Source organism: Stenella coeruleoalba (genome assembly GCF_951394435.1).
Source record: "Stenella coeruleoalba genome assembly, chromosome: 20".
NCBI lineage: Eukaryota > Metazoa > Chordata > Mammalia > Artiodactyla > Delphinidae > Stenella > Stenella coeruleoalba.
Genome location: NC_137166.1, coordinates 32920912 through 32932621, shown reverse-complemented (window position 1 = coordinate 32932621; position 11710 = coordinate 32920912).

Here is an 11710-nt window from a genome sequence, read left to right as displayed (position 1 = left end):
GCACCAATCTTCGGGTAGAGTTTCGGGTACTCCGGACCCTACTGCGCTCCCCCATGACTCTCTCTAGCTTCTTTGCGCCCCCCTCTTTTGAAAAAACCTAAATCTTTTGTGTGCGGGTGAATGTTTCTGTTTTCCTCCTGGAGACTTTTTCTTGGTATAACTTCTCCTTTCTTTCTCCTTGCTCGCCCTTTCTTCACCTTTTCTCCCGCTTATTTTTCCTCTCTTCTGCCCTCGCTCGGCTCCTAACACACGCGCACACACACGCACACCCTCTGCTGCTCGCTCTTTCTCCCCAGGTCCTGTTGGTTACAGTAGATTTTGATAAAAAGACAAACGAAGCTATCAGTGGGGCTGATGTTGAAGAATGAAGATAATAATGTTTCCATAGGTGGTGCTTCAAATGCCATTATTTCTCACTGAATATTTAAAGAGATCCCTCGGCAAAGATGGATCTGCCTGCTCCTGGGGTGCGAGCCGCTCGCTTCCCCTAGACACCCGGGAAAGTGTGCAGGAACACGTGTAAACCCTACACACACACACACACACACACACACACACACACACACACACTCCGCAAACTGTGATCCTCGCAGACACCCCAACCCGCGCTCTCCCAGGTACACCAACGCGGCCGTATGCACTTGCACACTCGTTTCTCCGCTTATGCCCGCGTTTGGAGCCGCCCCGCATCCGTCTCTAACAATCTTGGCTTCTTTAAAGTCCGGGCCTACGGAGCACCGCGTGCTGCCAGGAACCAAGCGGAGCTGGCGATCCCGCAAACCCCTCTTCCCGGTTCGCGCCGCGTGCTCCGCGGGAAGCTCTCGGGGAGTAGCTTCACACGTGTTCGTTACTTGCTCTGCGTGTGATTAAGATTAAGGGCGGGGGGAAGCTTTCCCTCCCCCCCCCAAAAACCACCAAAACAACCAACCAAACGAAATGCACACGCAAAAGCAGCTTCGAGATGTTTAATTAAAAATGGGCGAACAGAGACGAATTAATCGGGGAGATCCAAACTTTAATAACTTTTTTCGTTCTTTTGCGCCCTCGAAGGCGTAGAGGCAGGGGTCTCGCTCCGTGCGCAGCGTCCCCCGCTAATTTCTTGTTTGTTTTCTTTCCCTCTGTGGCCGGGAGAGAGGAGAGGGAAGGTGGAGGAGGAGGGATGGGAGGAGGGGAATGGTCGGAATGGCCGGGAGAGGAGAATTGGTCTTTATTGTTGACGGCAATACATCGATTACGGGCCATTGTCTCAGGCCCAAGTTCCGTGGTTCGCAGACACCGGCGCCGAACTGCCAAGGCGCACGGGTGAGGCTTCGTGTACCGCGAGGCAGAGAAATAATTAAATTAATAAAAACGGAGAGAGAGTGGGGGTCGATTTGCACTTTTGAGCGGGTCGAAAGAAGGCTGGGAGTGCGAGTGAGGTTGCCAGAGCTGGAGCCCGTCCCCACGCCCTGCTCACTCAGGAGACCTGTGCGCTCTACTGGGGGTCGCGGGTCCCCGCCTTAGGTGGGGCAGCTGCTGGGGAACTCGGACTGACGGACTTGGCACTTAGGGGTTGCTCCACGTCAAGGAATGGGGGTGGCCCGAAGTGAGGCAGCGGCTGCGCCAGGGTCGTGACCTCGTGGGCCGGCAGGAACCGCACCCGGGGGCGGCGATTGGCGAGCTGTGCAAACTCACATGTGGGGGGCTTGATGCCTGTGTTTCTACCAACACGTTCCCTCAGTTTTCCCAACACCTACGGAGTCCTTGGTGGGTTTGGCTGGGCCGAAGAGCTGGGCCCCAAGGCTTCGGGCCACAGCCGAATTCCCAGCGAAGGGGTTTCCCGGCCTCTCCCCTTCATCCCCTGATCCTGGGACGAGGAGAGGGTGTTGAGCCTCCCTTTTTCTGAGGCCTGGTTCTTCCACCCGCAAAAGAACCTTATTCTGGCCCAGTCTGACCCCGGGTTTGGGATGGAGCCTGGAATAAGGCCTGGCCTGGGCCCGGGACGCTCCTTCTCTTTCCGCCGGCGCGGGCTGGACACTCTACTACCCTTGAACTGAGGGTCGGCCCCACTCGCCCTGCCCCGCGCCCCTGCTTCCTCAGCCCCCCGGCCTCAGGCCCCGCTAGCCCCGCGGCCGAAGTTAGGAGGGCAGGAGAGGAGGTTTCGTTTTCTGGTGCCAAGCAGAAAGCAGCGAAAAGGCGGCCGCGGCGTCCCGGGGGCGGGGGTGGAGGCACACCGATGGTATCAACATTATTGATGGGGAAATATTAGGGGCAGGAGCCCGGAGATCAGGTTCCCAGTCCCTCCCCTACCCGGAGGTGGGAGGGACGGAGTGGGTGGTGGCAGTGGTGGCGGCGGTGGCGCGTGTTGGGATGCGGGCGGCTGAATGCACCCGCATTAAGCACTCTTGGGATTTATTTATATTTTTCTTGTCTGAAAGTTGGGGCGGGGGGAGGAGGAAGGATTGACTTGGCTAGTACCCTAGCCCTTAAGCTCTTTCCCAGGGTTGGGGCCAGAGTGGTGGGAGGAGGGGGCAGGAAAAATGATAAAAAGCAAAGACCAAGTTTGGAAAGCACACCGTAGGCTCGCTTATTTTCCAAGCCCCGGTCCTTCGCTTCCCCGAGAGTTTCAGAAACTCCTTCCTTAACCGAACTGCTGTCGCTCAAATCCTAATCTCTCCTCGGCCACTGGAGAGGCTTCGAACCCGAGGCCTGGGGGAGCAGGCTCAGGTGGGTACCCCCGGCCCCGGCGGAGACTCTGCCGCGAGCGCTTGGCGCGCTGGCTCTCCAGCAGCCAAGTCCCGGCGGCGGCGAAAAGGCGCACTTTCTGGGGGAACCCGCCGCCCGCAGCCAAGGGCTATCTCCAGACCGGCGCCGGGTGCAGCGCGGGGACCAGGCGCCCAGGCGCCGGCCCCGGCGGGAAATTCAGCCGTGGCGAGCGGAGGCCGGGCTGGGTAACCAGCCGCGCGCATCCCAGCCAAGGGTCCCACACTACTGGCAAACTTCGTATTTCTTCTCTTGCAGGGCCATCTGCACGCCGGCATTTAGAAATTGACTTCGCTGGCGACCGCCAAGTGCCTGTGATTTTTTACTTTCCGTCTACAATGAGCGTCTTGCGCTTAAATTCACTGCGCCCTGCATGCAACAGTACCTCGCTAAGGGGTCTCTGGGTATAAAATGCCTCCCAAAGGAAATGTATCGAGGTAGAGAAAGTGAAAAAGACTAATCAAATTTATAAAAAGAAAACCTTTGCTTCCTTTTGGTTAAAATCCCTTTGCGGTTTTCTGAGCGTGAAAAAAAAAAAATCATCACCATGCAATAGAGTGTAGCTAATTCCTGGAACCTATTAGGAGGATGTCCAGAAAGCCCAGCAGGGCTCACAGATTTATTCCCATCTTTGAGCTCAAGAAGTAGGACTTTTGGATCCAGTGAATAGTAATCAGTTCTTATATGTTGGGAATAGGTGTGAGATCTCTGGAGCCCTGGACTCTGTGTGCATTGCGGGGTGTGACTGGGGGTCTGCCAGGAAGCTCATTTTCATTCATAAAAGAGATCCGCTCCAACGACCTCCCTGTGGGACGCCTAGATGAACTAATTTAGCAAATCTCTTGCAACAGACTTCAACCATATATATATATATATTATATACATATATATATAATATATGTATATAATATATATTATATACATATATAATATATGTATATTATATATAATATATATATTATATATAATATATTATATATATTATATATATATATATTTTCTGCCTCTTTCTCGAGCAAAAGGTCCCTTTTTAAAAGAACAGATCGACAATTGCCAAAGAGAGGTGCATCTTGGTTTTATAAAAAGCTGCATACAGTGAGACCTTGCTCTGGGATGGCTTCTCTTTGGTCAGTGTTCAGAGAAGAAAGCAGCGTTTGGTTTCTGTTTGATTAATCAAATGGCCACATGGAGTTTCAGAACCATCCTGGGGTCCTGGCCCTTGTCTGCCTGGCAGCCTGTGAGCGAGGCTGGACTGTCACTCACATTATGGGTAATTTACAAATCCCACAAGTCTCAGCTGAGCTATGACTTTCTTAGGGAATATTTCTCTCTACTGAAGAAAGGGCTTTCTCTGAGGGAGAGAGGTATTTCTTCTTGGGGCTGCAGTGAGTCAGAGTTGTAGCTTCACCCCATCCCCACAGCAAAGTTCAATTCATCCATCCGGTGCAGTTCAAACCTGCATCCTTTATGTGTGATGAATTAAAAAGGGATGGGGGGGTAACCCACCCCTCTCTTCTCCTTTCACATTTTCCAGCTCAAGGAAATTTTCTAAATTGTTGCACTGATATTTCTTTCTCCCAATGTTCATCCTCATCTCTCTAGCCACAGTTAATTCTTTCCAACTTAATATCCAGTTTAACATGGAATTTTACATTTAAGAGACTAAAATGTCCCAATTCCAAACCTGTGTCTCCCTGCTTCCTGGTGCCTTCTCAAAACAGAGGCAATTATCTCTTAAGTTACAATCCTGAAACCATCAACACATACACAGTCATGTCAGAAACTAGCTCCAACTTTTTCTTCCTCTTCCCATTTATAATTCTCACTCTGTCCCGGCCTCCATTCTTTCATCCTGGGTTCCCCCACCCCCAGACTCTTTGACATACTTTATAGTAAAACCCAATCCCTGGAAGCCTTCCTCAGAATCTCGCGCAGGTTGTAGTGGACATAACTTTTGCTTACAACTTGGCTAGAAACTTGCTGCAGCCTTTTCCCAGGGCCCCCAAACGGGAAGATGCCAGCAGATCTCTCCTTCTCCGACCCAAACAAAAAGATTTCAGGGGAATTGGGGTGGAAACATTTTCCGGCTTTGTTTTGATTTTCTCTTTCCCTCCTGGACCCCCTAGTACCTCCAGTTTGGGAGAACAGTTGCTGAGAAAACCGGCCCCTTAGCTCAGCCCCCCCTTGACAATCTCTCCTCTCCTGATCTCAGATATTTGCCACGGACCAGCTTTATTCACATGTCCTGCTTGGGCGTTGGAGTCAGGCTACTGGGGTTCCCATCCTGGCTCTGTCATATGACAGTGTCCTGGGAACACAGTCCTGGGTATGCACCCGTGTGATGGGTAGCTTTGTTCAAATTAATTTCACTAGCCTCTGTTTCCTGCTCTATCAAGTGCAGCTAATGCAGAGGAAGCACAGAGCTTAAGAGCATCCAGCAAGGACTCAGCCTTGCCTCCTCCTAGCAATGTGACCTCCATATGCCTCTAACAGTTTCTCATCTGTTAAATGGAGATAATAATAGTCCTTATTTCATAGAGCTCTTGAGGGTTAAAAGAGTTAATATGTATGAAGAATTTAGAATAGTGGCTGGTATATAATTAGCACAACATAAGTGTTAACTACTATTGTTATTACCTCACAGGCTTGTTGTGGGAATCAAATGATACAATATGGCTAAAATATCATTCTCTATTCATCCATCCATCCATCCATTCACTTATCTATTTATTCATTCACTCTACAGAGTAACATGTGAGGCATGGGGAATAACAGCTGTGAAACAAACACTATCATTCCTTTCCTTGCTTACAGACAATTAATCAAACAGATTATTTCCTGGGAGCCTGTTATTATTGCCTGGCTCAGTGTTGGGCTGAGGGGAACAGTATAGGAGCAAGGGTAAAACAGTGCCTAATCTTAGGGTATTTCTAACGTTCTAATAGGAAGTCCCAACTAATAAAGAAGATTGAAACTAGAGCAGGTGTGCGTGTACCCAAGCCCTGTTTTGCATGTGGGTCCTTTGGGCCAGGGGCAGATCATCTTCATGCTTCTAGAAGGTTCGTAAGCACCAGTGGACATGTAAGTGGCCTGTTGCTTAGGTGCCAGGCTGCGTGCACCTGGCTGTTTTATTTGGCTCACATATTTGTCTTTTTGATGGTGTGAACTCCTCTGAGTTGTGCGGAAAACAAAACAATAAAACGGGCGCTGTTTTTCTTTGGGTTCCTTGAAAGGTCTACATCACTTACAGTGTTTACTTAGACCTCCCATTTCTGGCTGTTTTGCTATCCATTTTTGTCAGATTATAAAAATTAATCACAGTCATTACAATAGACCGTGCTGTAGCCAGATCTAATGGCTGGGATGGAAAAATCCTCCTATCAGTCTGTCCTGCTCTCCCCAGTAATTGGTCTATTCTGGATACAAAACCTCTGGTGGCTGCTGCATGGACCAACTTAGTATTAGTATTATCACCATGCTGTGACCAAATGTAATTTAACATTTACTGGTGGAATGCAAAGTGCTCTTGTGAACCACCCCCCTTCCCCTGTGCTTTGAGATTAAAACACATTTTATGGTTAGAATCTGGAAAAAGAATGAAAGAGTCTGGGCCAAAATACCTGTTAGCGGTGGAGCTGTTGTGTAAAACGGGAGAGACAATAGCATATGTGTACCCGTTTTCGGTGTAATAACGGCTTCCTTGGGAAGCATCTGACAGCAAATGCAGTTTAAGACAGTCGCGGATGTCAGCAAGCAGAGAGTGAGGTTTCTTTTTTCCCCAGCGCTGAGGGAGCAGACTCGATTTAATCTGTCACTTGATGTCCTCTCCTCAAAAATAGTGCCTGGGGGCTCTCAGTGGTTTTATTTAGAGGCTCTTAGGAGCTTGGCAGTATGTAAATTGTGTGTGAGTGTCCTTCATAGTTCCTGGTGGTCACAATCAGAGGGATTTAAACATGATTTAGCCTTTCAGATGATTTGTGTGAGCACTGGAGCCAGCCAGGGCAGTGGTGACAGTCCAGGCTGCGTTTCTCACCGTTGCATCAAATAGGTTTCCATGTCTTGGCTGCTCTGTCCATTCTCCTCCTAACCTTGGAGTTGGTCTAAGAGTAACCCCGCAGTGTTGGTGGATGACCTCCGAAATATCTTTACTACATCAGGGAGTTCTGAGATTTTTCAAAATGGAAGGTTTTATAACTTTAAAAAAACAATTCAGTCTATAATGACTGCAAAGCTTCCCATTCATTTATTCTTTCATTTATGCAACCAACATTTATTGAGCACCTACTATATGCTCCATGTAGGCATTTTAGGCACGAGGAGACAACGAGCTTGGAGAAGTTTGCTCTTTTTTCTTCTTCCCTTTTCCTCTCCTCTTCCTTGTTATTATGCTTTCAGGAGGGTTAGGGAAACTAAATATCATTAAAAAAAATTTTTTTTTCCAATTGAATGGATAAAACAAATTGTGGAATATCCATGCAATGGAATATTACTTAGCCATAAAAAAGGAATGAACTACTGATACTTGCAGTGATGTGGATGATTCTCAAAAGTATTATTCTGCACGAAAGAAGGCAGAACCAAAAGAGTACACACAGTATCACTCCATTTCTATAACGTTCTAGAAAATGCAAACCAATCTATAGTGACAGAAAGTAAATTAGTGTTTTAATGGTTGCCTGGGGATGGAGGGGGAGGGAAGGAGAGATTGTTAAGGAGCATAGGGAAACTTTGGGGGGTAATTGAAATGTTTGCTCTCTCGATTGTAGTGATGTTTCACAGTTATATACATATTTCAAAACTGATCAAATTGATCAAAACTGATCAAACTGATCAAACTGATCAAATTGTATCCTTTACGTATGGGCGGTTCAGTGTACTTAAATCATAGCTCAGTGAAGTTGAAGAATTAGGTTTCTCATTTCAAACAATGTTGGAAATGGAGGTTAAGGATAAGGATAAGGAATTTAAAGAGAAAATGGAAATTGCCACTGTCACATTTAAACACTTGAACCCTAAAAATTCTTTGGGGCTTAGTCACATTCATTCTGGGAACAAGTATTGGCTCGATGGGGATGGCACTGGGGTTGGCTCCTGCATTGACCCTGGAAAAAGCATAAAGATTTCCTTGTAATTTTGAGTAGTGTTGACTCTCAAACAAATAAAAAGTCCTTTGAATGCCAGGTCCTAATCCAGTCTCAGAATTAGAGGACCTATGGGTGGTGAGAGAGGTCACAGCCCCCATTGGCAGGTGCATCCAGATGGAGTTCAGGGTCTGAGGCACTAACGCTATTCAAACTGCCTTATGGATTATTGATTGAGTGATTATTTTGAAATTCCCTAGACCATGCTGGCCATGAAGGACCATCTTTGGTGAAGGGTCAGTTTTTTTTTTTCTTCAATATGTCATGGACCAATACTTTTGTAGAATACAATAAAAATATATTACTAGAAAAACTTGAATGGTAAATAGAGTCCCACACAATATAAGCCCCAAATTGCATTACAGGCATACCTCGGAGATAATTGTGGGTTTGGTTCCAGACCACAGCAATAAAGCGGTTATCGCAATAAAGCAAGTCACACAAATGTTTTGGTTTCCCAGTGCATATAAAAGTTATGTTTACATTATACTGTAGTCTATTAAGTGTGCAATAGCATTATGTCTAAAAAAACCCAATGTGCATACCTTAATTAAAAATACTTGATTGCTAAAACCTGCTAACCATCATCTGAGCCTTTAGCGATTATAGTAGTAATGTCAGAGATCACTGATTCCAGATCATCATAACAAATATAATAAGAATGAAAAAGTTTGAAATATTGTGAGAATTACCAATACGTGACACAGAGACACGAAGTGAGCACGTGATGTTGGGAAAACGATGCCCACGGACTTGCTGGACACGGAGTTACCATGAACCTTCAATTTGTAAAAAAAATGCAATATCTGCAAAGTGCAATAAAACAAGGTACCCGTGAGCAGATTCAGCAACATGAAATTATCCTGGCAAACTGCCAAAGTAGCTTCTAACCACTTATGCTCAGTTTCTCTGGTGATGGTGTGGTAGACCGACAACAAACTGGACCAAGCCCTGGTCCGAGGACCACAGTTTGAGTAGCTCTGGAGTAGTTCAGAACCTCGCAGCCAGTGTGGTCACAAGGGGAGTGGTGAGATACTGCTTCCCCTCAGTGCTCAGGGAAGCTGGATGGGGCCTGGGGAGCCAGAGCCCCCAAGAGCCAGTTGCCTCTGGTCACAAGGAGCTTCTTCCTTTTATCACACTGAGCCACACAGATGTTCCAGTGGTCTCTGTGGAAAAGGATAGGAAGAACCTTAGACCAGGGGTTCTCACACTTCAGTGAGCAAAATAATTGCAGGGGTCGGGGCAGGAGCAGGGCTTGCTAAAAATGCATATTTTTGAACCGCAGCTCCAAAGATTCTAATTCAGTATCTGAGGAGTGAGGGCCAGGAATCTGCATTTTTATCAATACCCTAGTTACACGATAGTGGACTCCCATGCGTGTGTTCCAAGGACCTCATTTTGAGAAACACTCATACATCCACATAGTGCAGGTGGATCAGTGGTGGGGTGTTCTCCATCTGTATGTACTTCTCTCCGTAAGCTACGTTTAAGAACAGAATTTAGATGGAGAGATGCTTCTGTTAATGTTCTTAGCTTCAGCAAGAGGCACTGTTTATTTCAACAGAGAAATAACCTCTTAAAGGACTCGGAGAGCTCACAGATTCTTTGGGAGGGCAAGAGAGTCAGGCTCAGTCTGTCTTAGATTCGATCTCCAGAAGAGCTCCCAGGAGACATCATTATTGCCACTGGAGACGGTCCCACTGCTGAGTCCACAGAAGCTGGGCAACCGCCACCCCCACCAGCACCCCTGCCACTCCTGGGACCTCCTCAGCAGACTGGGTTCTCTTCTTTACAGGTCATGGCTGCAAAGTCAAAGTCGTCAGCAGGGACATTTGGTGACTGCTTCATAGCTGCAAGGGAGGCAGGAGAAATGGATGTCTGACATTTTCAACTTCTGTCCCAGGGGTGATCTAAAGCTCTTGTAGTGGGGTGTTCCCTGAGCTGGGTGAACCAGCAGAACGTCAGGTGTCCCTGCAGACTCACAGCCTCATCCTCCATCGTCTTCTTTTCCTGAGCATCACAGAAGGCCCAGAGAACACTGTTAAAGGCGACAGTGAGCTCGCCTGTAGGCACGTAGGGCAGCAACAGCCCTTCTGCGGGGCCCCATCCCCTGCATTTGAAGGGCACTCATTGGTACTCTTAGCAGTTCAACCTGATGTGTTGGAGGATGCCTCGGAAGACTCATCAGGCACCACCAGCCCTCAGCAGCCCCCTGGAATGTTCTCAGAAAAACGGGAGGGAGAAGGTAGCTGATACTTTTTGCACACGGGCCAGGACTCGGGCTGGGGTGGAGTTCAGTGCACGCATTAGCTACATGAATGCCCCCAGCAACTCTTACAAGCAGTTTCTATTTTTCCCATTTTATAGATGAGAAAACTGAGGCTCTTTTATAATTTCCCTGGTACCACAGAGCTTTGGAGCTGCTCGATGCCTGAAACCAGGTCTCATGACATCTTTATGAGAAAACTAAACTAAACTGAACTGAATGGAACTAAATGACAACAAAAGCATTTTCAACTTTTAGGAAGCCCAGGTGAGGAAGGGACTTGGGGTGGGATTTAGGAGTTCACAGCACGGACATAATCTGGACCTCTAACTTGATTTCAAAGATAAGAACATAATCTGGACCTCTAACTTGATTTCAAAGGTAAGGACATAATCTGGACCTCTAACTTGATTTCAAAGATAAGTTTGAGGGTGCAGGTTCATTAAAATCTCAGGAGCTGCAGTTGTTTTGTATTTTTTTTAACGGGTGGTCTTTAAATGCCTTTGATTTGGAACTGATGAAACTGGTGAATTGCTTTGAGCAAAGCCAACCCACCCCAGTGAATTAAACCATCTCTGGTTCTAGATGAGTTCATAGCTGAAGCTGAAGCTGGTGAGTTCATAGCTGAAGCTGGTCTCAGTGATCTCTCAGCCACCAATGCCTTCGGTATGATCCAGTAGTTAAGACAGGCAGAAATGTCTGTCTCTTCTCTTTTTCCCTGATGATTGTAGTTGAAAAGTAGTTATGGGTGTAGTAGAAAGAGCCGAGATCTGGGGAAAGGATGTCTGAGTTAAAACCCTTGCTCTGGTCATCATTAGCAGCAGGATTTTCCCAAGTCTCTTAAGCTGTTGGAGCTTCACGTCCCTCCTGTATGACCCGAGGGACTTCATCTGTGTGGCCACCTGTCTGGGAGGTGGTGAAGAACCACAAGACTGTCAGTTCCACTAGGGCAGGACACGTGGTAGGCATTCGATACATATGTGTGGAATGAATGAATCTAGGGAGAGAAAGTTATGCATCTGTGCACACTCTAAAATGCTGACAGATGCTAGCAGCCTTGTACTGTTATGATGAAGCAGTTGTCTCAAATTGAGTGCATTCAGAAATGACCTGGGGATCGTGTTAGAATGCAGATTCTGAATGGGAAGGTCAGGGCTGGGGCCTGAGATTCCAAATTTCTAACAAGCTCCCGGCTGATGGGGATGTTTCAGCTCATGGACCACTCTTGGTGTAGTGAGGGTTGAACTAAGTGGCCAGCAAGTGCACAAGGCATGCGAGGTGGGGTAGGGTGGGGGGGAAGGGGTCCCCTAGGCCAGTGATCTTCCAATAGGAGCATGGCTCAGTTCTCCAGCTCATCCTGGTTCCAGAAATATCCCCGGTCCAAAAAGCACATGCTCTTTCTTCTCATGCAGCAGTGAGTGTGGCCTTGCGGTGGTATCCCACGTTGGCCATATTTGGTGAAAATGATCCCTCTGGCTGCCCGTTACTCTGAGTCACCCATGCCTGGCACTAGCGTTAATAACCACTGGTACTTGGTAGGCATGGTGTGTGCTCAGTCTGC